The sequence below is a fragment of the Dromaius novaehollandiae genome, chromosome 10 (assembly GCF_036370855.1).
Source record: "Dromaius novaehollandiae isolate bDroNov1 chromosome 10, bDroNov1.hap1, whole genome shotgun sequence".
Taxonomy (NCBI): domain Eukaryota; kingdom Metazoa; phylum Chordata; class Aves; order Casuariiformes; family Dromaiidae; genus Dromaius; species Dromaius novaehollandiae.
In genome coordinates this window covers 17600822-17626542 of record NC_088107.1, presented here as the reverse complement: position 1 = coordinate 17626542, position 25721 = coordinate 17600822, and the positions used below count along the sequence as shown (strand labels likewise).

Below are 25721 nucleotides of genomic sequence, written 5' to 3'. Positions count from 1 at the left end.
CCTGGTACATTTGATACTCGTTCTCCCTCACTCTTTAACTGAAATACGATGCACATTTATGTATTTCAAAGGAGTAATTGGATAGTTTTGTTCCATAATATGCTTTTCTTGTGTATGAACTGCATTGCAAAGGAACTAAGTGAGAAGTAAATCTTCTCAAAATGGTGATTCTGCTTTAGAGCTTTGTCTTTTGTTAGCTCCGTCATAAGTTTCTACTAGCTTAATAAAGCCCGGAGCAATTCTTTTCCCTGGTAAAAGAAAGTGGAAGTGAACTGAAAAAACATCTTGAGTCCAAAGCTGTGTGGTTAACACTCTCTAACTCATATGCCTTTACACAGAGTATTTTGTTTTCAGTGCTCTAAAAATAGGAATTGTAGTAGTTGTGATCCCAGAAAATGTTTGTTTTAATGAAATCTCGTGCTATCTTTGATCTAATTAAAAGAAAGAAGGGATAAGTTTTCAGCAGAGGCTCAGGGAACTTAAAAGGGTTGATGATCACAGCGACTGAAGGCTGATCGTTGCCCTCTAGTTGTCGCTGGAGTTTTTAACTTCCAGGTTGATTGTTACTGAGCATAGAAAATCACAGATGGACTCACCTTATCCAGGCTGAGGGACCTTAAAACGTGTGGTGGCTCATATGGAAAATATTTCTGTCACCACCACTTGCACATGTGGTCTTCAGAGATCCATATAAAGAGCAAATCTAGAGCAGCAGCAGCAGTGTTGCCTGCCAATTATCCTCGTTAGCAAGTAGAATAAAAGCAATGCTGTGTTCTTACCTGGAAATGAATTTGTGCAGTAAAAGTGCAATGTGGAATGTTTTAGCGCTGTGATCCTTATGCCAAGTACTTTAAACTGTACTGTTCTTGTTAGTTTTTCTGCTAATACAGACAGAATAGGAAAAATGATTTGTTACTGTATCAGTGAATCTTAGGGTACAGGTTTTACTGAGGGTAGTGAATTTCTCTCTTTTATTATGTTCCTACAGCTGATATTTTCAAAATGAAATAATAAAAAATACAGTGTCCACTGTTGATACAGTAATTCTTTGTCCTGTGTTGTAAGAGACTATCCGATAATCTTGTGCATTTCCCTGTTCCAGCTGCAGAATCTTGGCTACATAAATATTATTTCTCTAGGAAACTGGTAAATTAAGATTTTTCCCATGGTGGACAGACGGTGAACTAAACAGAGGAAAAATGAGTGAGAAGCCATTTCTAAAAGAAACCTGTATTGTCATTTTGTGTTCCTTTTGAGGTGTTCTGTTTACTTCTGTGAACAGTTTGATTTATAGGTATATATTTTTAAAAGTTCTGTTCATAAAAATATCAGTATGTGATAGATTATGAAGTCACTCAGAATTTGCTTTTCTTGCCAGCTTGTAGTTATTTTAATACTGTCTCTGTGACTACTCAAGAAGTACAGTAGAAAATTATAAAAATTCAAACGTTATGGTTTCCTGCTAATGATTCTCAACTCCCAGTACTTGTCCCTAACACATGTCTGGTTATATTCTGCTTTTCTTTCCCTGTCGAGGTGGTCAGTGGCTTGATGTGAAGTCAGTGGAACGGATGTCCTGTCCATGGAACTGAGCATTGCATCACTTCTTCATTCTGGAGGGAAACATGGTGGTATAACTTTGCAACCTACCCCATGTTTGCACTGGCCAAGACCCAAATTTTCTCTTGTGCCTTTTAGGAGACGAGCATGATTCTCTTCACCCATAGCTGGAAGTTCTGGCTGTTACCTCCTTCCGGGCTCGGCCTTGTTAGAGCTCAGAGTTCAGATTCCTTCTCCCTGGGGTGTCCAGGAGCAGTTGTCTTCATCACTGGACTGTACAGCTATCTTCCACAACTGAAAAAGAGCTAAAGTTTAGTTGGCATCGGATGAGGGACCCTTGGAATGAGGAATCACAAAGTAAAAGCAAAGCATGGTAAAGGTACGCCGTATTATGCAGAGTGCATAAGGCCTGAACTCCTAACTTCAAAACAACTGTTAATCAAGATTTCCTCCTCCCCACTTTTAATCTGGTGGTTTTGAATTATCTCTAGTGTGAAAATAGCCAGCTTAGCTAGGTGCCTTGGGCTTGAAAAATCTTTGCACAACTGGAGAGTCTTCCTGAGAAATAGTCTATCCTTGTACAGTCAAGTCTTCCTGAGCATAATCTGGGTTTCCTAGCTTAGACATGAGCATGCAGTTACATCATGCTTGGTTTAAATCATCGTTCTTTACTCATTTCCAAACAAGTAGTCATTTAAATATTCTCTTCACAGTACACTTGGTAAATATTTGTATTTTGAGAAGAATTTAGAACTTAAATTTAAGATTTCGGCTCAATACTCCTCTTGTTGTAACAGTTTCTCTAAGCTTGTACATGCTGGCCTTGAATTAATACTATTATTTCAGAAGGTATCAGTGGAGCTATGCAAGGCTACTAAAGTGACTAACCTGACCACCCCTTATCCAAAAGCAGGGGCAAATTGTCAAATTTTGAGTTTCATTTGTGTTGTTTTTCTGTAGGCATTTCAAAAATTCCATCTAGCTGACAAAGTGTGTGGATTATACAAGCAGTGAAAGGAAACTAACCTCGTGTGAAGTTGTAATGTAAATATTGACTTCATCTGTGTGTTAATGTTGCAAGTGAACTAATTATAAAAATACATGATATGTCACCAACAGCAGAACCTTCGACAGGTTAGAGTGCACGGGACCTGGTTTGTAAGATTTGACCCCAGTTTTTTTCAGTTCTTGGATAGCATTTGCCTGGATAAATGAATTTTTTACTGACAGTAACCAATGAACTTGTCGCAGAAGCAAATTTTCCTTTCAGATATATGGATACTATTTAGGTTTAAGAATATCCAGATAATAGATATTATTTAGCTTTCTTCTTTATAAAGCAGTTAACAAGAAGCACAGAATATATTAAACCGTATTCCTGAAGAGTATTTCAGTACTTTTTTTGTTACAAATGCAGTATTTATTTAACCACAGGTGTGAAATCCTCCTCAGAATTTGGGTGCAGAGGGGGTGAAAGCATCAAGATCTGCCTCCTAAACTGCATAAGGGAGCCTGAATGGGTTTACTTTCTGGCTTCTGGTCTTTGTATGCTTCAGAGTCTGTTAGTATTGATGGGTGGTTTATGGATGATACCTGGGAGAGTGTTGTTTTACACAGCGTTACAAGTTGCAAAACAACGAGGAAGCACACAGAAACGTGGAGGACACTGTTCTTAAGAGCTCTCATTCATTTCTGCTTCAGTGTGACTGTCCTCACTGCAAAAAATAACTTGTCCAAAGGAAGCAGAGAAGCAAAGTGGAGTTGTCAGCCTAGTTAGCCTACGTCTGTTCTGTCACCAGGCTGCAATTCCCTGATACAGCTTCATCAGTTACATGTAGGGAACACATGGCATGACCCAATAAAACAAGCTTTTCCATCTCTCACTTTCCATGAGGCCAGTACATAAGAAAGAAAATGTAATTTCTCACACTGACTTGCTGACAAAATCATTTCTCATCTCTGTACCTGAGTATTCCCATCTGTAAGCCTAAGTTAATAGGGCTTCCAAGATTCTCCTGAGAAACTGGTATGTCACCTTGACTATATTTTCCCATAAAACATCACCCTTAACCCCTCTGTTTATGAAGCATGAGAATGTTCGAGAGCCTTTGTGCACTGCTAACTAAGGAGGGATTGAACCATTTATTTATCTAGCATGCATAGTAGAAAGTTATTTGGGTTTACTCTAAAATTACACTATTCAGAGTTAGAAAAAACAGATGGTAATTTACATATGGCAGTAATTGTTGACATCACCAGCAGAACATCTGAAAGTGAGACCTAATGTAGTTAAAAAATAATCCTGTCAAGTAAATATCCCCAGACATGGCCAAATTATAAGAATATGCTCTGAGTATTGCTGTTGTGTATAAGTACTGCAGAATGAGTAATTGACCTCTGGCATACTTGCCTCACTTTTGCTACCTTTATGTTATGTCTTGGTCTCTACTGCAGTATTAGTAATACAACCCTGTTTTACTTTAAAAACTTTAATGTAAGCTTTGTGTGGTAGGATGTTTTACATTCCGTTTAGAAGTTAATTACACTGTAGCAGAAACGACTCAAAATGTATTCTTTCATGCTTTGTGATTAAGCTGAATGTTCTCACTCCCATTTTCCTTCCAAGATTCCTGTAGGGCTTTTTGTTCCTCCTGTACTGCATATCCTCACTTACTCCTGTGGGAAAGACAGGACTGAAATATTAGCAGACTGAGGTGTATTGGCAGAAATCTGTAAGGATACCTTCCTAATAGCTCTCAGATCATAGGCCTCGATCCAAAGCCTTTTGACTTTGGTCTCTGGTTCAGGCCTACCCTGAGCCTCGTTTCACGTAATAACCATCTAAAAGACAGAGGGCTACAGTAATTCCTATGATAATTTTAGCATCATGCTCTGTCCTGCCATAGCGAAGTTAAATTCATTAAGTCGTTACCAAATAAATGGTTATGTGTGATTAGCTAATCTGTTTCTTAAACATGGTTCATAAACCATTTTCCAGAAAGCTACTCTAGAAACTTGTTGGTTGGATGACTTAGTCTTACAACAGTTCACAAAATGCTTTCTTCATCCTATTTTATTATCTGTAGTGCTGATTTCCTTTGTTTATATTTTCTTTTCACCTGTTTTTTTAAAATAATAATTCACTTATAACTGTATGCTGATTATTGTGTTTTTAAGAGTGTAATATAAATGGTTTTATTTATTCTGGCATAGCCAGTTCATCTTGAATATCTTAGAATTTTAATATTTGTTCCAAACATGTTGAATGTATAAATGGAGCAATGAATTTAGGAGTCAGGGAGTTTATATTAGGATATATTGAAAAGTATTCCCCAAAAAAGGAAAGGGGGGAAAATTCTACTAGTGCAGAACAAGTTTCCGTAAGTGTTTTAAAAACTGTGCAGTTATAGTATAAATAGTTCTTTCTTCTGAAGAAGACTTCTTTGGTTTTCCTATCTCTTTATGGTAATGTTAAAAGGCTCTGATTTTTTTTAAATGCTCTGATGTATAATAGGGGACAGGAATGTGTTCCAAGACTCATAAAATGTTTAATTAAAAGAATGGAAGTTCTTGTAAACTCCTGGTGGTTGCCTTTATTAAGTATTATTACTTAAAACACTTTTTTCCCCCCAACGTCTGAAATTATCTTCCATTTTATGTACAATATTGTTATGTTCTGCATGTGTATCATGCACATTTTGAAAGAGACTAGTATGTTATCAGCATTACCCAGCCTCTTGCCACCAGGATCCTTCTGGAAATGAGACCTGGCACTCAAAAGAGGCTGCTAAGTAACTAAACAAATGGACTGCTGTTAATGTCAGGACTGCAGTTTTGCTGCAAGCTTTCTCGCAGGTATACTGCTGTAGCTGGGTTACTAGCAGTGCTCACTAGGCTGTGGTTCAGTGCCTGTGACTCAAAGTTGGGGGGAGTTATGCAGTGATCAGGAACTTAAGGCAAATTTTCATTGCATGATTGAAAGATAGTGAACAGAAGGGGGCTGGCATATATGACCCATATCACTATGCCTCCTGGATATGTTCCTTTCTTGACTGTGCACTTACTGTTTCTTCATCACTGCCAAAAGGACAGCAGCAAGGATCAAACATCGTCTGCTGGTGTGTTTAAGGACCCAAAGGCACCAACACAGCAGTTATATCACTGACAGCAGCTACCTTGCTTCTCTTTAAAGACCCTGTCTAAATGAGATACATGAAAGTGGAGCATGAGAAAGCATTAAATTAAAGGTTTGCCTGTCTATGTGATTGCCTGAAGCGGTTGATCTGTTTCTTCATGGGTTACAAGTATTAATTTCCCAGCATGTGGGTTGTCAGGAAGGTTTTATCAAGAGACAGAAGTTTTTGACAAATTTCCACTCCCACCTATTTGGCAGATGCAGAAGAGTGAGGTGAATTTGGAGTCAATAAATTAATCCTTCCACCCTAACTGCTTTTTGACAACAGCTTAATGTTTGATTCCATTTTTCATGAAATTTCTTCCCGGGTTGTTTTGGCGGGGGGAGGGACATGACAGACTGTAACACTTTCAACTTAAAGGGAAAGTGCTTTTGTTGTTAAAATTTATCAGTTAGAAATTTTTTTCTTTCATTTAAAATTTAGACGCATTTTTAGAACAGTTCTGTGAAAAGATACTCTAGTATGCAATTGGTCACAAGTAAAGGATGATGTAGCTGTAGAAAGCTTGGCATTTCAAGACAGTTTTGCTTCCTTGCTCCTTGGAAATTGAAATTATGAAAACAATGGTAAAAACATTTGGAAATACTGCATTTTAATCTCAAACAGTTAATAGGTTTACCAGAGGAATTTTATCCCCTCTAAGGAAAGATTTCTTGTTTCTCTCTTGTAGTTTAGCTTTTGTTATTATTATTATTTCTTGTGTTTTTTAGCTTGCTTTTTCTCTATGAAAAATTTTGGATGGAATTAAATGTCAGAGCTATGACACTAGAAACATGCAGGATACCAGTGATGATATGTTGCATAGCTTACGCTATTTTAATATAATATTTTCAGTAAAATTTTGAAATAAGTTTGTAAGTAACTGCTGCAGAGACAATAAAAACATCTTTGATAAATATTCAGTGTATGGAGGGTATATCAACATCTGTACAAGGACAGAGCATTTCAAATACATGCTGGACTGTTGCTCGTAAGTACTTGAAAACTGAGATTTATTTTAGTGCTTGAATGAGCAGGTGATAGTAAAGTATTCTTGCCAGGGGCACGAACTGTTTTGATGTCAGCTATGAGCCAATATCCTCTAGAAAAGCACAAGACACACAATAACTGCATAAACTGAATTTCTTACTTTCCTCATTAGATGGAAAATTCTTTGCTGAACTTCCTAGAATTTGCTGAATCTTCCTAGATACTGGGTGTCTTTGGATGCAGATTTTCTTGGTATTTCGGATGAATTGCAAGAAGAGTGATAGATCCGTTGCAGCTCTGCATCATTAGGATAGCATGGTACAGCACGTGCACACCCTATTCATGATACACCATCATTAGTTCAATGACAACATCTCATTCTCTTGAATTCTTTCAGGTACTTGGGTGATTGTCTAATATATCAAGGTTAGTTGTTCAGTGTTACACCAGAGTTGCCTAACAGATGCACCAAATGATGGTGGCATATTGTAATCACTGATATCCTTTTATTGGTAGTTACCTAGTATTGGTTATTGGTAGTATGACGGTGCTCAGAATGCATTACCAAAGAAAATAGTAATTGTCATAAGATATGTTCATATCTCTTCAACTGTTTCATTACAATTCAGGAAATTAGCAAAGGAAAATGGTAAGCAACTCCACTGTCAGACCAGTCTGATAGTGGAAATAAGAAGATAGCTAATGAATCCAACTGTCCTGCCATGCTTCTTGGGGATTATCTGTGGTAAGGCCAGGTCAGCAGAGACCAGGTTGTGTCCTGTCTTTTCTTTTCTTTTTGAATGACCACTACCTCTAATTATCACGTGTGATCCAGAAATATTAATAGTGCCAACTACTATCATGATAATTTATTTGTGATATAGATTGTAGAAATCAGTTTCTAACCACCTAACAATGGACACAGAATAATGTTAGTGTTCAAATGCAAATGAACAATCATAGTAACGTCTTTTAAAAGAAATTAGACTAGTGGACTTATTTTTAGGTGTACTGAATTTTCCTCGTGACTATGACAATAGACAGATGCTTTAAAGTAGGTGACACATCAGTCATTAGATTAATTTCAGTTGTGTCATTTTCATTACAGTAGATTCTGCTTATGGAAAAGAAAGTCAAATCCTTTTACAGTTTCCCCAAAGGCAGTTTTAGAAAAGGAAAATCATTAAGTGTCTGTTTGCAAGACAAGATACAGAGTACTGAAAAGGTAGGAATTACTTGGGAAGACGTAATATGTTTTTCCATGTTGTCAGAAGTCAGTATTGTGATGCTGAGTAGTCCATTAGTCCTTGGAAGGAATGGCAGTTGGTGCAGCTCCAGCCATCCTTGCCACTGTTCGTTTTAAGAATTGAGAGCAGATGAGAGCAAAAGTTAACATCTGCAGCTGTTTTCAGCTGCTAAATGAGCACTATGAAGCTGGTGAAGCAGTATTTTGGTGAAGGAGAAACACTTCACTACTGGCAAGAGCAAATTTCAATGCCTGTAGCCCTATAGCACTCTTTCCACTTGAGTTTCAGGACTGGGATCTTTTCTGTGTTGAAGAGAGCTGGGAATATCTAGCAAGCAAGTAAAAATTCACAGAAATTTAAAATCTCCCTTTAAAGGATATTAAGTTATTTCTTGGATAGCAGCTAATGTTGCTAGAAAATGCTAGTATTTCTGCTTAAAGTCTGAAGGAAATTTCTACTTTATCACAAACAGTTCGGCAAAAATTCAGAAAGTAAGAAATGGACACTTGCTATTGCTTAAAACATTGTTTGCTTTAAGAAGGGTTGGCCATGGATCTATAGGAAAGTAAGGAAATGGCCTGAAAAATAATCAGCCTTGTGGAAACTATTGGAGACTTCATTAGAGAGACATTACAGGGAAGTAGAAGTAGAGGATCAAAATTAAGAATGTCAAGGTGAAATCTTGGCTCAGTTGAAGATGATGAAAGCCAGATTTTCACTGATTTAAAGCTGACATAAATTGGATTTCATTCTAGGTAACTCATGGTTTTGGAAAGAGATGTCATTAGCCAAATCCTGCGTGCCTTGATTAGATGCAAGTTTCCATGTATGCATTGTGCAAATATCTGTACAATGGCTGAATTGTAAATGCATTTGTTGGGAGGATCTGGAAGTAAATGTGGTATCCTGCAACATAAGAAGGGGGAAAAAAACCCATCTGTTGTAGTGAACACTAGCACTAATATATGTAAAAATAGTAACTAAATTCTGTGCAAGCCATTTTAAGTTTTAGAATGGCAAGGCTAAAACTGTAGCGTGGAATTCTATCCCTTTTTATTGGTAGTAACACTTCAGCGTTTTCCATCTAATTTAAAAACTGTCAAAAGGTAGAGGTTAGTGAGTATGCAGTTTAAGGACTATCCAGACAATGTGCACTGTACCTGTTAATCACATAGAGTTCTGCCTGGATAGCAGGTATTTTGCTTGTAAATTCCTCTCTTGACCATTGAAAATGAACATTTTGGGGCTCACACTATTAGCAACTTGGGACTCAGAGATCATAGTTGTATTAATAAAAATACAGAGTTACAATTATAAATAACCATTTGTCAAGGGGAAGCTGTATAGGAATGGATCATCTATAGTAGCTGGGCATACATGTCCTTAGAGAGGGAGTCATATTTTCATTTTTCACTAAGATTTTAGTTGTCCTGCGCTATTGCAATAGAAAAGTAGTCACCTACTATTCTACCCTAGTAAGTTCTACCCTGAATAAGTTCATGGGAAACTGCAGTGTTCTGCATAGTTCAGATGCCTGAGCTAAATGGAGCTAAACGGAGCTATAAAGAGAGGAGCGAGGGCTGTGAGCTGGTTCCATTGGTTCCAGGCAGGTCAGCCCGCTTCAGCGTGACGACAGAATTCATAGGTCTTAGTTTAATTCTTCCAGTGGAAGAATTAGGCATTTTAAATCCTTGTGGGCAGTGACTAATATTTAATGGACAACTAATTTCAAATGAAGATTCAGACGCATTTAGGAGTATTGTCCAAAATATTCAGGAATGAATCTGATTCTGTGTGGCACTTGTGCAGGCTTTCAGGTGGTTGAGGAGTGCTTGTGGTAAGAGCCGTTTCAGTTCTTGACTGAAACCATCCTCAGTGAGGGGGAGTACTACTGGATCCCTGAGCTCCTCTGGGCAAGGAGGCCTGAAGCATTTGGGGTATTGTGTAAGTGAGGCTAACAAAAAAAAAAAAAAAGGTATTCCGAAGTATCAGGAACTAGAAATAAGTTATCGCATCTCTTCGATCTTTTTTGTCAGAATTGTTGGTGAACCCTAAATCTTATTTAAAGATGCTTGAACTTTGCTGAGATCGGCAGTAACACTGCAAATAACATTTCATCATGTGGAGGATTGAAAGTGAAGCTAATTTCGTTGGCAGGAGAATCAAAATCCTGTGTTTCAGTTTGGACATTCAATGAAATCAATCTCACAGGGAGTTTGATTGTGAGCTTGAATGAATGTTTGATAAGTAATACTGCATGGGGAAAAAGGCTCTTTCAACCTTATTGCTCCTTTTACCAGATTTTAAAGGTTCTTTTATTATAGTGTGGTATGTGTCATGGTTGGTGGTTAGCATTAATTTTCCTGTCTTATGCCTGTTTTGTATGTGTGATGAAGTCTTTGTATGTGGTTTCGAAGGGCTTATATAAGACAGAGTTGTCAGACAAAGGCAAAGAACAAAAGCAATATTTTCCTGTTGTGTGTTTAAGGAAAATAAAAACAGGCAAATATATCCTAGTACTTTGTGGTATTGCAGCAAATTTCCTTTAATTCTGAAAAGATATCAAATTCATCCGGAAATTTGGTCCTTTAGAGTACTTTTCTGCTTACCCTCAGAGAAACATTGCCAGGCTTCTCTTGAACATATATACAGTTTACTTAATTCTGCAAATTAGGGCTTAGGAGGGGAAGAGAGCTGATCTTGAAGCTGGGGTTGGCGCTATGCAGGGTGGAGATGGAGAGAGGTATAGACTTCTCCTTAATGACTGACTTAAATTCAAGACACGGATATTGATGAAATACTGTTTTTAGATTGATGGACTTTAAGTTGTGAGTTGGTTTTGAAATTACTATATGGTCTGGTAGGAGTGATGGAATTAAAACCAGCATACCAGGTAAATTAACACAATAAATGGAAACAAGCTCAAAGCTTTCTTCCATGGATCTGCACAACTGGCAATGTGCTGAAGAGTAATGTGCATAACCTATAGTGTTTTGAAACATTAATTGCTTCATGCTTTTCTGCATTACTGACCATCTGTCCAAGAATGGCTCGCTGTGACTGGGCCACAGTGATCACACTGAGTGTTCCAGCAATTTTCTCCTCTATAGCAGAGCTCCAGCATTACCTCTTACAGATTTTCCTGATTAGTTTGAGAAGGCTATTTCAAATTGAACAATTTCAATTTAGTAATTTCATTTGTGATATTATTTCCATGGTTTTCAGTCAGGTGCTTCCCCTTACGTCTTCAGAGATGCATTAAACCCTATGTTTTATTGCGGGAAAAGAACTTCACCAGTTGTAAATACTCAGATCCAGCCACAACCATTATTTGTCTTGCAGAGCATGTATTGTAGATTGATTTTCTGTTGGACTGTTTAACCATTACAGTTTTAGGCCTTGATTCATCAAAACTGTTCAATATCTTACTAGTTAGGATTATCACTGTTTTCCTCTTTTGGAAATGTTTTATACCTTTTTACCTGTCCTAAGTACAAAATATGCTTGTGTGTAATGGAAAAGTGTGTCAGTGTTGTGAACATCATTTTCGTGGAAGGCTTCCTATTCAGTAATCAGGACAGTTATAGCAACTAGTAAAGACTATTTTTAACTCTTCAGTATCAGCAGTGATTGAAAATGAAACAACTTATCATTTACTTTTTGGCACCGCTTGAATCAGAGATGTGCCCTTTTCAGCAGAGCACTTAACAACACGTTCTCAACTTCAGGCATGTGAGAAGTTCCACTGTGCAATTTTGTGCGTGAGTTTCTTCCTCACGTGGGACCATAGTATTACTTTGTAGTGAGGATGATAGGAATTTCTACTCTAAGGAATGTAACCATGTTTCTGGCAGTGCTAAGGCCACATCGTTATTGGCAGCTAAGGAAAAGTTAAAATTAAGTGGGAGTGCAAGCCTGATTTTGAAGGATTTTTCTCTATGGGTGTATTCCTTACGCGCTGTTTTGAGACCCAGATGTTCTGTGGTACGTGACATCTTCCAACATGTGGAGTTTATGAAAAATGAATTAGGTCAAGAGTTCCTGCTGGTGCAGATACCAGGAAGAAGCATTTTTTGCAATCAAGTAGTGCTGAGATTAATACTGAGAACTACCAAGTGCATCTTAACAAAGTCATGTTTAAAAATAGTCATCACATCTGTTCTTCTGCTTAATAAAAAGAAGATTAATTTGGATACCTTTTTGCTTCCTCAAAGAGAAGGAAAAAAAAAATAGTCTTTTGTCTCAAAGCTACTCATAATTTTATTCTTGGAAGAAAAGGTACTTGATCAGAATTCAATAGGAAAGAAGGGAGTTTTCAGACAAAAATGATAGTTTTTCCAGTGAAGAAGTTAGGCTGGTTACCAGTTGAGATGCAGATGCTCAGAATAGTCATAGGATTCTGGGATAAATTCAGCTGATAGAACTCCCCAGAGTCAGATTGGGGCTGCAGTGATCTTCAAAAACTGGATTGGACAGACTGTGCTCAGAACTGATGGAGGGAAGGTTGATTCAATTTTGGGATGTCTGTTCTGAAATTTTACAGTTTCTTTCTGTAAAATTTTAACTCATCAAAGGTGGCACATCATGTTAAACAGTGCTATGGAAGATTAAACTTTAGAAAAGGGAAATATATATTTTAACAGGTGGTGAAGAACTAAGGCCTTTTTTTTTATTAATTTGAAACCAGTTTCATTAATTAGTTCCCCTCATAGGCAGATGGATATCCTGACATGAGATGCATTTGCTTTCTCCCCACTGTTTCTAAATCATTGATCCTTGCCTGATTTTCATGAAAAGTAGACAGGAAGGAATGAAATTGGCCACTGAAATCCTTACCATTGTATTGAGTCATAGAGGCAACTATTAAAAAAAAATTGGGGAGAGGTGGGGTGTTCCCAAGCCCTTGGTGGTTTTCAGGTGCTGAAACCGAAGAAGAATAATGTGAAGAATATGAAAACAGGTACTGTCTTAGGGCCTAATCCCGAAGCTCTGAAGCCTCTAGGAGTTTTGCCATCTACTTTGGTGAGTTGTGGGTGAGGTCCTAGTTTTCTCCATAATTACACAATGAATAATACTTATATTTACAAGAGCTCATAGAAAAATACCAGAAACTAACCAAGTTACAACTGAATACAAAGTTAATGAGCAATACTGCTCTGATAGTTATTTATTCATTGACAGACAGTCCATGGTAGAAGCAGCTCTGTGCTTGCCCATAAAAGAATCGGGGTTCTTTGACTAGTTGATCTTCATCCATTGTTAATTTCTGATAGCACAGATAAATCTAACCCAAAAAAGAAAATTAGTAAGATGCATGTTTTTCAGAAGTTGATGTAATGGTTTCCTCTGCTTCATAATCTTAGTAATAAAAGATAACTATTATCTTAATGAAATGATGTTTCTTAAATTTTTATGAATATGTTCTCAGGAATCTTAAAATTCTCATTACTGAATGCAGGATACTGTATTTAAGTGAGCATCCTTTGGTATATCTTTGGCAGAAGAGATCTAAGCTCACGCAGTGGGGCACCGGAAGAATCACTGAGAACTCAGCTGTTTGTTCCATAGTTCTCCAGTAAAAGTGCAATAGCTGTAAACATAAAACCTTGATAAGAGATTGGGCAGAGTAGAGGTTGAGCATATAGAAATGCTTTTCTTCTTCTAAGTATTTCATGTTTGTTAATCTAGTATTTGTTATATCAATGTGTATATTTTTCTTACTGAAACTGTGTCTACAGACAAATTGATTCAGAATACAGCATTCGTTAAAATACATCGATGGTAGTCATTTTCTTTGTTCTTTCCTGTTGAAGTTCAGAAACATAGTTCTGCTTTGCTGACTTGGTCTGTTCATTTGGCAAATATATAGAGGAAGGCTGGTGTTTATCAAAGCTCAGATGGAGACAAGAGATGTTCTGGAATATTTAATCTTTTTAAGTTGAAATGACTTGGTTGAGATCAATGAGAATGCTAAGTCTGTGGCTTGGAAACCAGATGATCAGTAGATCAGTAAGTAGCATGGTCAGAATGTTACTCACTCAGTGAACTATCAGACTGACAGGTATGAAGGGATATCTTTATCAGATCAGAAATCATTATAAGATAAATAATTACCTAGCTCAGAATTTTTGTAATAATAATAAACTTATTTTCATGTACTGGAAGCAGACCATTGTGAGACTGTGCCTGGCTGCTTCAGAGGGTAACAGTGATGATCTAGGGATTAAAAAGACTTCCATAGCTTTTTTGTGTTTTCTAAGACCCAGGGCTTCCAGAGGATATATATAAAAATTTAGAGGACGGAGATACCAGCTAATCATGATTATTTTTTAGGTATGGTTTTGACCCCCTTCATTTTTTGATTTCAGTTTTCCATTGTTAATGGTTTGATAGGCAAGCAGGCTGACAGCAGGCACCTTCCTTCAACACCAGTAACATCCCCCCTTTTATTTCCCCTGGTCTAAAATTTGCTTAAAGCTTGAATCAATAATTAGCATTTTAATTTACTAATAGCATTGTTTTGATTAAAAAACCATCGATATGTAAACTAGAAGTTAAGTGAAGTCTGTGTTTTTTAGACTTGGAAAAGTATTTTTGTTGCTAGAATGTATTTGTCATATAGATGCATTATTACAATGCTGAACTGTAGGCAGTCTTTCTTAACAGGAGGCATTGCCTTCTGTAAGTGAGCAAAACCCCAGAGTATTTGTTGCTTTCTTGTATTTTGTTTTGATAAGGTAATACCTTAACATTTATTCCAAAACAAACTCTTTAAATTAATATAAAAGTAATCTGTTAGTTCTTGTAGTAATGATCAAATGAAGCTTTTCAGATGCTTCTTAAAAGTTATGTAGTATTGAAAGAATTAAATCTAGCTACATTTTATAAATGGTTGGAATAGAGTGTGTTCTGGTTTGTAATAGATGAGCTTTTATAAGTAGGAATATATAAATAAGATGTAAATGAAAGTCTAATAAAAGTGGCATACTGATAACTATCTATTACATTTGACAAATTTGGTGAGACTTGTCATGTTTTAGTTCAGATTATTAATCGCATTCTACTTTCATTTTATGCTATTTAGAGCAAGCAGGTAGTTAAGCCCTAAAAGATTAATGCAGTGATATTTAGGTAGGTGTACAAGATTTTCTCAGCTAATTTATATCAGAAGTTTCACACTAACTTGTTCCAAACAGATCGTTTTGCTGGGTTTTTTTTTGGTTGGTTGGTTGCCTGTAGGAATGGTTATTTATGGGTAGACTTCTCTTGTGTACCTTTCCCTTTTGTCTGCTTTTAACCTTGTGTATAAATGTTATTCTTTCAAGTTTGAAGACGTTTAAACCATGAAGAATTAAGATTGCTGTAACTGTGATATGCTCTCATTTCAGAAAATGAGTAACAGCTGCTTTCCTATTAAAAAAAAACCTACCTCTGCGCTTACCAGTGTGTATAGATGTGCATGTAAATGCTAGAATTTAGTCTCTTGGCAGAAAACTGCTTTTCATGGGAAAATACCCCTTTAAAAATAATTCCTAAATCAGACAAAAAAGTTGCTTTTTTGCACTCGCTCTTTTATGAGTTGTTATTGTCAGAGTATTGTTGATGTGCTGTTGATACTTATTTGGTCCCTGGCACCAGTGAATATGAATGTATTGCTCACATTCATTGTATTTCATAGCATCTTGTGGGTAAAAAATACAATGTAATATTGCTTATCAATTAAATATACATAGTGTGTAATGGACTGAAGCCTTGATGTGTAGTTGTGTGCTGCGTGGCTTGCATAGAATGCAAACTACAGACCACGGCTTGTGAAGCTCTCATTAAAGGTTTGTAGGATATTATCAGATTTGTGAACTAATGATTGCTGGAGGGGTTGTATGGTTGGGCTTTTGTTTCTTCTTTTGTTTCTTACATCCATTTGGAATGGCTGCTACTAGGGATTTATTAATTTTTTCACGGTAAAATAAAAACTGTTGAAAACCTAGTAATTTTTAGTCAAAAGTCAAATTAAACTTTATTTCCTTGAAGCTCTAAAATACATAACTAAATCAGCTCCCTTTTAAGTGTTTTTACTGTTTTGCCTGGACAGAAATAGAAGCATCAACAGTAATACTGGAAAGTAGGACTAGAATTGTCCTTGTGTGTAAGCAAGTCCAAGTTTCTATTGCAGGTCACCGTTACTTACTGTCCTTTTTCTGAACCTGACAAGTTCCATCTCAGTTCTTTTTTTTGTCTTCTCTCCCTGAAGGTACGGAGATAAGCAGTTAAACTTAAGGATATGCCTTCTGTTTGGAAATAAATCTGTGAAACTTGTGTAGTCTGAACATTAGAGAATTTCACAGAAAATGTCCAGTGTCATGAGCACCTAAGACCTTTTTGCATTTTCCCTCTTAAAACTGGAATAATTTTGGAAACAGTTCTACAGTATCAACTAAGAAAGAGAACAGACAAACCTCTGATGTTTTTCTGCTTTGAAGTTCATCAGAATTATATTGCAAGTTACATCAGTATATTAAGTTTTGCTTTGTTTCTTCAGTTTTGGTGGTACAGGCAGAAGTTCAATGCTGTGTAATGCTTGACTGATTTAAGTGAATTTTACTGAGACTACTGTATGATACTTCAAGGAATTCACCTGGGAAAGAGACAGCATGGATGCCCTCCTTCAGAAAAAGTTTTTAAAAAAGCTTTTTTCCCTTATTCTTCAGTTAAGGAGGTCTTTCCCATCTGGATCCTCTGCTGTCTAATTAGGCCGACATTTCAAATGGCTACTTTCCTGTAGTTGTGACATTTGGAACAGCTCTCCTCTGTGTGGATTTGCTCACCCCTGTAAGACTGGGGCTTATTCTGTCACCTTTTTCTGAATGTGAATGGTAATGTCATCACTTTCTTATATAATCTGTTATCACAAACTGGGGCGCTTTTCTCAAATGTACAGCCATTAAAGTTCCCAATTTGTTAAAAATGGTCAGAGCTTACTACTTTCCATTGAATAGTCGCTCTTATGCCATGTATTTCCTGTCTTTTTGTTTGACTGGAGAGGTGGGAAAGGCTTGGGTACCGCTCAGCCCGCCAGCATCTACACTCTGCTGAGAATGGGAACAGATTGCAGTGGAAAATCATAAGTTGTGATTTGTAAATACTGCTGTAGATTCAGAATTGCAGATCTCTCAGTATTTTCAGTAAGGAAATAGGGGGTAAATGAATTACATCTTTAGCCCAAGAAATGTCTTAAAGATTAATGTGAAACAAGCTGAACTTCTGACCTTTTATACCATCAGATCTCTAGGCAGGAGTCTAGTTCCTTTGTCACTTGTACAGCACATCTTTCATCTGTGGTGGAGATACTGCTACTTTGTTACTTAAGGAAAGGATAGCTAGATGAAGACCATCCAGGAGTTGCTGAATGAAAGAAGCTTTTGCAAAGTGTCTCTCTATGCGATGAGTGAGACTTTCTGACTTGTTCTGCAAGGCATAACTTTATTGCCTGGCTGTGCAACCCTGGTTATGTGATCTGGATTGCGGTAGTTTTCTTACATTGAAATGACCTGAAAAATTTGGTGAGGAAGAAGTAATTTCCATAGGAAAGAATCAGCATACATATTTTTTGGAGTACAGTCATAATTTCTGAACAGTGAGGATTTAGTAGGCAATGTCCCGTGTTCTTCCATATTCTCAGTCTAGTTAAAGAATTTCTTTTTTTGCCTAGCTGTAGCTATTCTTCCTTGGCAAGCTTTGCATCATGAGCAGAACTGCAGTCTCTAGGTGAATGTCTTTACATGGTTGACCTTACTTTTCTCATCTGTTAAGTAGGAATGACACTAAATTATTAAATTGTAAAATACCTACCAGAAAAGCCCTGTCATGACATCCTAAAAATTATTATTTCACTTTGCAAGTTATACATGACACTCACTTCTGTAACACTCTGTTCACCTTGTTCCAAACTAACCTCGATGGAGGAATCCTGAGGTAAAACAGTGGAGACCCAAGCCGAAGAGCGGCATCAAAGTGTCCACAAATGGTCTTAAAAATTGCTGGTGTCACTAATCCCTTATTAGATGTAATGAGGCCCCTATTTTTTTTTGAATTGCCTTCATTAACCCAAGTCCTCTGTAACTTGGAGAGGCACATTTTAAATGTCTTTGTTAACATAGCAAGAGGGGTTATTAGAGGTTAATCCCTGAAGCATGACATTTTTTAATGCAGCTATAAATTTATTTGTGTACATTAAAAATACAAGTGGTTTAAAGTTCAGCCCTTGCAGTCTGTCTGGAGCTTAAGTCAATGCACAATCATGGCAGATTTCCAGACAGTGATTGTGCCAGGCTACAGAGTTGGTTTCCCTGTAGTGGTGCAGCAGAAACCATGGGACTCCACATGCTTTGAGCCAGTGTACTATTGAATTGGCAGCAGTTACAGTCAGGCTTCAGTTGTAAGAAAGTGCTTTATTACTTCCAAGTTTGCCTTTCAGCAAAAAACACTTACAAGACCATAAAACTGTCTGTGTCTTTCTTAGATCTGTCATGGCAACCTGGTAGAAAAAGATCTATTTTTCTTCTGAAGAGTGAGTGGTTTCACGTTATGCAGAAGACTAATGTGGTAATATTCATTTGTCCTTTGACTTGTTTCCTATTTCTGTAAGCTTTGTCCTTTTCAACATGTACTGGTCTGTGTCAAAGTGGAGAATTCTCTGTTGCTTTTACAACAGGTGGAAGCATAACGGATGGGACATATGTTATGCTGCAGCACAGTTCAGTGCTGTTGCCAAACGGAAAAGCAGAGATGTGCTACAAAGGTTTAAATCTACTGTCTGTGTAAAGCGGCAAAAATAAATATCTTCTTCTCATCTAAATCTCCCAAACCAGATGTGCCCTCACTGTTTTCATATATGGTAAACTTGCATGCTCATCCATCTGTGGACCATCTGACTTCCCAAATTCCTCCTTTTCAGCCCAGGTGTTCTAGGCAAGTATAGCAGTGCCATCGTAACAGGTTACCATACCACACGTGGTTCCTTGCCAAATGGAAAGTCGGTGTGTTTGTTAGCTTCTTTCAGATAAACCAGAGGGAAAGAATCCCTTCTCTTCCTGTTACCCGAAGATATTAAGGCACAAAGCAGAGAGATTTCTTTTTCCAGAAGACAAGTTGATGTGTGAGGAAGATGAGAATCTATGTATGTATTACATATCCGTACTTTTCTGGAAATAGGACTTTGCTTCCTGTTGCAGATATAGAATCTATTTTTTCCCCCTTCAGTATAATTAGTTTAGATTTTGATACAAGAATTCAATTTGGATTGGAAAGCTGGAGTTTTTTTCTTCCCATGAGGCAGAAAGGGCTCACAGTAGGAACAGCAGGGGAAGTAAAGGAGATGAGGTGTTAGCCCTGTGCCCTGGGTCTCTGGATGGGGAAAACACTCTCTGACTGATCATGAGACATAAAATTTCAGTCTTCCATTAATTTAATTTCTTGGTATTTGGAATGCAGGCTTGTCTGGCCCCTGCAGCAGATCTGTCTTGTCTTCCACTGGCTTCTCTTTTGCTGAAGTCCGGCAACAACTTTTGTCCTACATGTTGGTTGTCTCCCACTGGGAGACTTAGGCAGAGGAGAAGCTCTGGTGAGGAGCACAGCAGAGTGGAAAGCTGAAAGTGCTCTTAGAAACCCAGATGCAGAGAGCCCTGCTGGGGAGGAACAAAAGAATAAATTTAAAAAAATAGTTTTTAGGCATTAAATGTTACAGAGAGATTTAAAAATAGGTAATCTTATTTCCACAACTGGTAGAGTAAGATTGCGTGCAGTTCTGTGGGAATTATGGGATAATTGAAATATCTGTGTAGCTTATCCATTTCTATCAGTTCATTAGAGTGGTGGAAACTTTCTTTTGAAGTGCACTGAACATGTGAAAATTTGTTTTTAAAACTTTTTAAGGTTTTTGAATTTAGCTTCTTCAGATTTGAGCTTGAATCAGGGACTTTCCATCAGTTTGTAAAGATCATGTATATAAAAAGAGTTGCATCTCACATAAATCTTTTGGAAAATACTGGTGCAGTTGATACACAGGTGATTGTGTTTTATTTGTCTTTGTCTTGATTTCTTAGAGGCCAGGTGCAGGGTAAGGAATACTGAGGAAAAGTGGAAAATCAGGATGCAAGATTTTTGTACTTATTTCTTGCTACTTTTCAAGTTCTTCTATCTGGGTGGAGACTGAACTCTTAATTTGCCTTTCAAGGAGCAAGGGAGAGATCTACATCTCTGTGATAATTAATTTCAGGCAGCAGATTCAACTGTTTTGTGTGCAAACTGGCAGAGGAAAAGAGTGAGAATTAAAAATACCAAAAGGCAGGACTTTAGTTATTACAGTTTTTGATAGTGGTACATCATGTGGTTTATCTTGTCAAGGACTGATGCTTGAAGTGATCAGTAAGAGTTCAGTTATTTATCAAAAGTTGAGTTTTATGAGGTCGGAAACCTGTTTATCAATATGAATCTAAATTTAAAAGAAGAAATTAAAAAGAGGGAGAAAGGGAAGCATGCAAAAGCAATCTTAAAATGAAGCATGATGCTTAAAATTTAGTTCTGCAAAATATTTAAAGTTGGTTGAAATTGGACATAATCAAATCTGTTTCATTATAAAATGTTTAATTGTGCTTCAGTTCAATTTGAACCATTGTTTTCCCTCTTCAACCAAAACTGAAGTCCCCATATCTGTGTTCTCTCTGTACTGATGGTCTGTAGGGCTGTCCAAATCAGAGGACGTAGACTGAATTCACACCAGTGCTGCGTGCATGTACATGTGTGAGAGAGAATTTACTTATGCAGGCAAGTGCAAGGGTGCTAGGATGCCTTGAAGATACAGAACTGACAAGTTAGAACAATGATATTCTACCTATTAGTAACAGAGTATTTTGTTTTTTAGGAAGTGTTTTTGTGAATCTACATCTTGATATACCTCAGGTTATTTTCACAGTTCTCTAGTGGGGCTATGAGACATACTGAAGAATGCCCATATCTTACGGGTTATAATAAGCCATAAAATAAAAGGAAAGAATAACATGGTTTACATAGCTCTAAGCAGAACTGCACGTTCACGAGCAACACAGCTCTAAGCAAAGCGGCACATTGAAGTAATCATTTCCTTTTTTTAAAATGAATTTTTATTTTAGGTCTCAGATTTTTTTTCATGATTGCTAAGAAGAGACCTATATTTAAAAACTGAAACCGTACTCAGCATTAGCGTCATCTTGGTCACTTAACTCAGTCATACAAGCCTTTCAGTATCCTTTCTGTCATGTGTGCTCCACAACATAATGTAAGTACTCCAAAAATTATTTTTAAAATGCTTACTTGTACGTCGTAAAGTAATTTACAATTTTCATGGTTAGAAACATGCGCTATTTACATGCAGCAATGACTTCCACTCATATTCTCCTTTGCTTCTAAAGCCATCTGTATTCTAAGCCAAGCCCCACAGTCCTTACCAGGCAAAACTCCTTTCACTGGCTTCAGCGGGAGTTTTGCCTAAGTAAAGACTGAAGGATTTGGATCACCAAACTTAGAACATAGAGTTTTCTATAGCCTTGGTCTGGATTGCACTGAAGACAGTGGGTATTTGAAGCAAAAAGGAAATACGCTTCTTTCTACAATAATTTCAGCCCTGTTACTGATGAAGTTAAAAGCATTCCTTCTGAGAAAGCCTGGCTTCTAAACGCTGCCAGTGTCTGGGACTGGGGACGCTAAGAATTACATTTGGAATTCTTTGTACTAAAGTCCTGCCAAGTTTAAGGAGATACTCCTTAATGCATTAGAGTAAGTATTAGTATGGTCACTGTTTTTGTCATGCGGTAACAGAATGGGTGTTCTGTGAAAAAGAAGTGTACTTGCTTTCTCTTGTTTTAAGTTTAAAACGAAGACTGACTTGTGCAGATAGCCCACAAACACACAAACCATGAACAAAGTCCAGGAAATTTCTGTTTATTTACCCGGAATGATAAATATACAAAAAGTCCATCTTACAATCGTTTACTGCTTACAGCTTGTTTAAAAAACTTGTCCAGTAAAATGCAGTTAGGACTATTTCCTTCATCACAGTGTATAACAACTCAGGTACCTGGCTAAGCACGTTGATTTTATTCAATAGGGCAAAAGAAGCGTAAAATAGTACGAAATCAGAATGCTGCTGTTTTACGCCCACTTTTCCCTGGTGCGTACATCCAAGCAAAGTGCAAGGTATTGGAGAAGCAAACCTATAGAGTACATAAATAGCAAAAATGTTGCGGTAGCATCTTCCTAGGTACTTGGTACCAGAGAATCAGCAAGTTCAATGCTAAACAGGATGCGAGGTCTGAAATTTATTGTATGCTTGCATGCTGGTGGAGCCCGGGTCCATCATAAGTGTGGCTTGTTGAAAAATTAGTGTGGGCCAAGATGGTGGCCGATAGGATTTGCACATGAGTGTTTGCTTTAGCAGGAGCAGTTTATCTGCTCTCTTGGCTGGTGGTTAGATTAGGTACCACTGTAGCTATAATCTGTGGTATTCTGCATAGCCTTGGAGAATGCAAAGGAATGTGAAAACAGAATGGAGAAAAGTTGATGAGACCTCATGCTGAACCCTGGCATCCTGAAACTCTGCCTCTGGATATAAATCCTGTGGTGTATCCTGTGGCCAAAGCTAGGAGGAAGGGAAGTCTGCCAGGGAGGTCTGGAGCCACACAGGACTGTAGGGAGGGGATGGAAGGGCTGGATCTAAACCAGCATACTTTATTCAGGCCTGAAGTCCCTTTTAAACAGTGTACTTCAACCCAAACTCCTTGTTACTGTTAGGCAGACTTTGAAGATTTTTGTGTCAGAACTTCAAAGTGCTGCTAATTTTGCTCTAGGGTAGAGAATAGAATATTTTGACTCTTTCTTAATCCTAGCATCAGGTTTCTAACATTCTCTCTGTACGCCTGCTACAATATGACTTTTCTTTATAATGAGTATGAGTATGCTTTGTATTCAGAATAATAGAAATCATCTGTTAGAACAGTGATCTTCACGTACAGGCAAACAGACTAGTCCTGATTTCCCTGAATTGTAACCCGTACTTAGGGGTACTGAATTAGCAGGTAGCAGGAAACATCACATGGAGGCTTTTTTACAGCTTCATATGAAATGATGCTTACAATCTGGGCTAAATTCTTCAGAAAGAAAATACTCAAAAGGTAATACTGTAAGTCTATAATAGGCCAAATCCTGCAGTGTTTGTAGAGTTTCCTGGTCCTGTTGTTTGGAAGTCTGAGCTGCTTACATAAAACTCCCTGAATTTGCTGGTCAGTGATCCTGTTCAGTATAGTGGAGGAGCAGAGAATTACTTTTCCTCCTGTCCTGTTACTGCATGCTTGAATATATGCTTGGTCTCACGCTACAGAGTGCAGAGTGAAGAAAGCTCTTGGCCCAGTTAGTTTGCACTTCGGGCAGCCCCTTCAGTGCTAACATCAGAATCTGGAGTCTGCTTTCCTAGCACGGCGACTTTGTAGTGTGGCAGTTACGATGTGCCTGTGCTACTGCCTAACTCACCCTCCCTTTTTTAGCAGGAGGGACATCGGCAAAAACTCACCTAGACAAATCCTGCAAAATTTTAAAAATTGTAGGTCTGTCGGGTAGAATTTTCCAGTGGGAAGGGAAATGTATCATGTTGCAGCTGTCGTTACTATATGCCTTCCGGTGCTTGGTGAAATAACACTGAAATTTGAAGATAATTTTAGAAGAAAAAGTTTCTTTCAGTTACCACTGTTAGCAATGACTGCATTATCTTTGAGCTGTCTTTATATATAACATACGGAATATAAGACCAATGCAATTAAAAGCTGAATTGCAAAACAACGAAGTCTAGCAAAAAAAAGCCCAAATACATGTTTGTAAAGAATAAGGAGAACTGGCCAAACACATGAGTCACTCAGTAGAAAGTCAAGCATTTGTACTTTCTGATAAAAGGGATAATGTTGGGGAATGGGTGTTAGCTGTTCAGGAAGCAAAAGATTAATCTTCCGCAATTCTTGGTGAACCAAAAAATAAACAGGACTTGCAGTAAGTCTCCAAACAGGGAGGAAAGGACTGGGAAAATTCTCTGGCTGTTAAACCTCAACCTTGAAATTCAGGGCTCCTGTTTATTCCTGACTGAATTTAGAAACTTGAGATAAACAAAGCCTCAATTCAGCAGTAAGCAGAATGAGAGTATGTGATATGCTTTGTATTCTGATACTTTGGTAAGAGTAAAGTTGGGTCTGATGTAGTATCAAAATGATAATTCACTTAAGATGGTAAATGCATTCTAACTCTTAAATGCTAGTGCACACTTTAGATTGCTTTAAATTTAATTTAACTCGTAGTGGACAGATGGTTAACTTACTTAAAATTATCTAAGACTGACAAGGGAAAAAAGGGCCCGGAGGGGGGAGAGTGATCATGTGATTAAAAATCAGCATTTTCCATTTTTCTTGTTTCCCGTTTTTCATTTTTCCTTTTTTCCCTTTTCCTTTTCTTCTTCTCTACTGTCACATATATTTAGTGATTTTCTTTAAAGGGGGATGGTATGGTAATACAGTCTTTTTCTGATTCAGAATTTTAACCCATTTAACGTCTTTCAACAGTGACAGGAAGACTTCATTAATGGCTGGGTTTGTTTCTGAACTGATAGATGACTTGGTAATAATTTTGGATCTGTATTGAAGTTAAGAAAACTTTTGGAATTCTAGAAGTATTCCAAATTTTATCTAACTTAAAGGTTTTCTGGAGGTAAAAATAACAAAATACAGCTAACTGTGGCGATTGTCCTGCAGATCTTATGAAAAGATCTTACGGCTTACTGAAAAGGGTCAATGGCTAGTTGTGATACAAAATTTGTGCTGTAAATGAGTCCCACTTGTAACTTTTCCATACACAGAGTCTTCAGTGTGACTCAGTTCTCAGCCGGTGGCACGCTACTGATGAGTCTTCATGAGGATATTTCTCCTAGTTTTCTTCAGATTAAGTTTAAATAGATGTGCAGTATATAAATGTTGGGTGTTCCTGGAACAATTCACTCTGCTCTGGCATTGAGTTCCTATCTGCTGCTTTACAGAGGTCAGGCGTAAGTACTTTACGAAGACAACATCCTATGGTAACCAGCATAAAATTTCTGAAAGGCTGGAAGATCCTTCCATGCTACCTCATGAGTAGTTGATAAAGGGTGTACTTCGTGTGAACTATTTGTGCTGTTTTTTCTTTTCCCTCCACTCTTTCACTGGGGCTGAGATTAAAAGGCTTACAAATAACAAGGGCAATTTCTTCAGCAAACTCTTGAACACTAATGCAGATATCTCCTCTTGTCAGACTTAAGCCACAGAAGCCACTTGCTTCACTTCCTTTTTCATTAAAGTTTCAGTAGATATTAGTCTTGCAGTCACAGTAAACGGAATCTGAACTTGCTGGTTAAGCACTTTAATTGCTATAAAGGATTTAACTGCCAGACCAGCCTATTAAGCTTTAAGCTAAGATGATCTATTTAGTTGTTAGATACACTGGATGTGGTAGGTGGACTCATTAAGTTCGTAGCTGTTCTTTTGCAGTCTACCTCAACAACTTTTATACTAGCACAACCCTCATTTTTTACTTAAATAGTAGAAGATTAAAAGTGAACCGTTAAGGTATACTGCCTTTTTATGGATGCTGCAGCAGCTTTGAAGTATTTATTCTGGAAAACCAGAATAGATGCTGGATTCTTAGCCAT

General features: G+C 37.5%; 1 protein-coding gene across 3 annotated transcripts in view; it reads left to right on the top strand.

Moving 5' to 3' along the window:
* The window catches only part of THSD4 (thrombospondin type 1 domain containing 4), a 448823-nt gene that overhangs the window by 285318 nt on the left and 137784 nt on the right, over nt 1-25721 (top strand). The window lies entirely within an intron of this gene.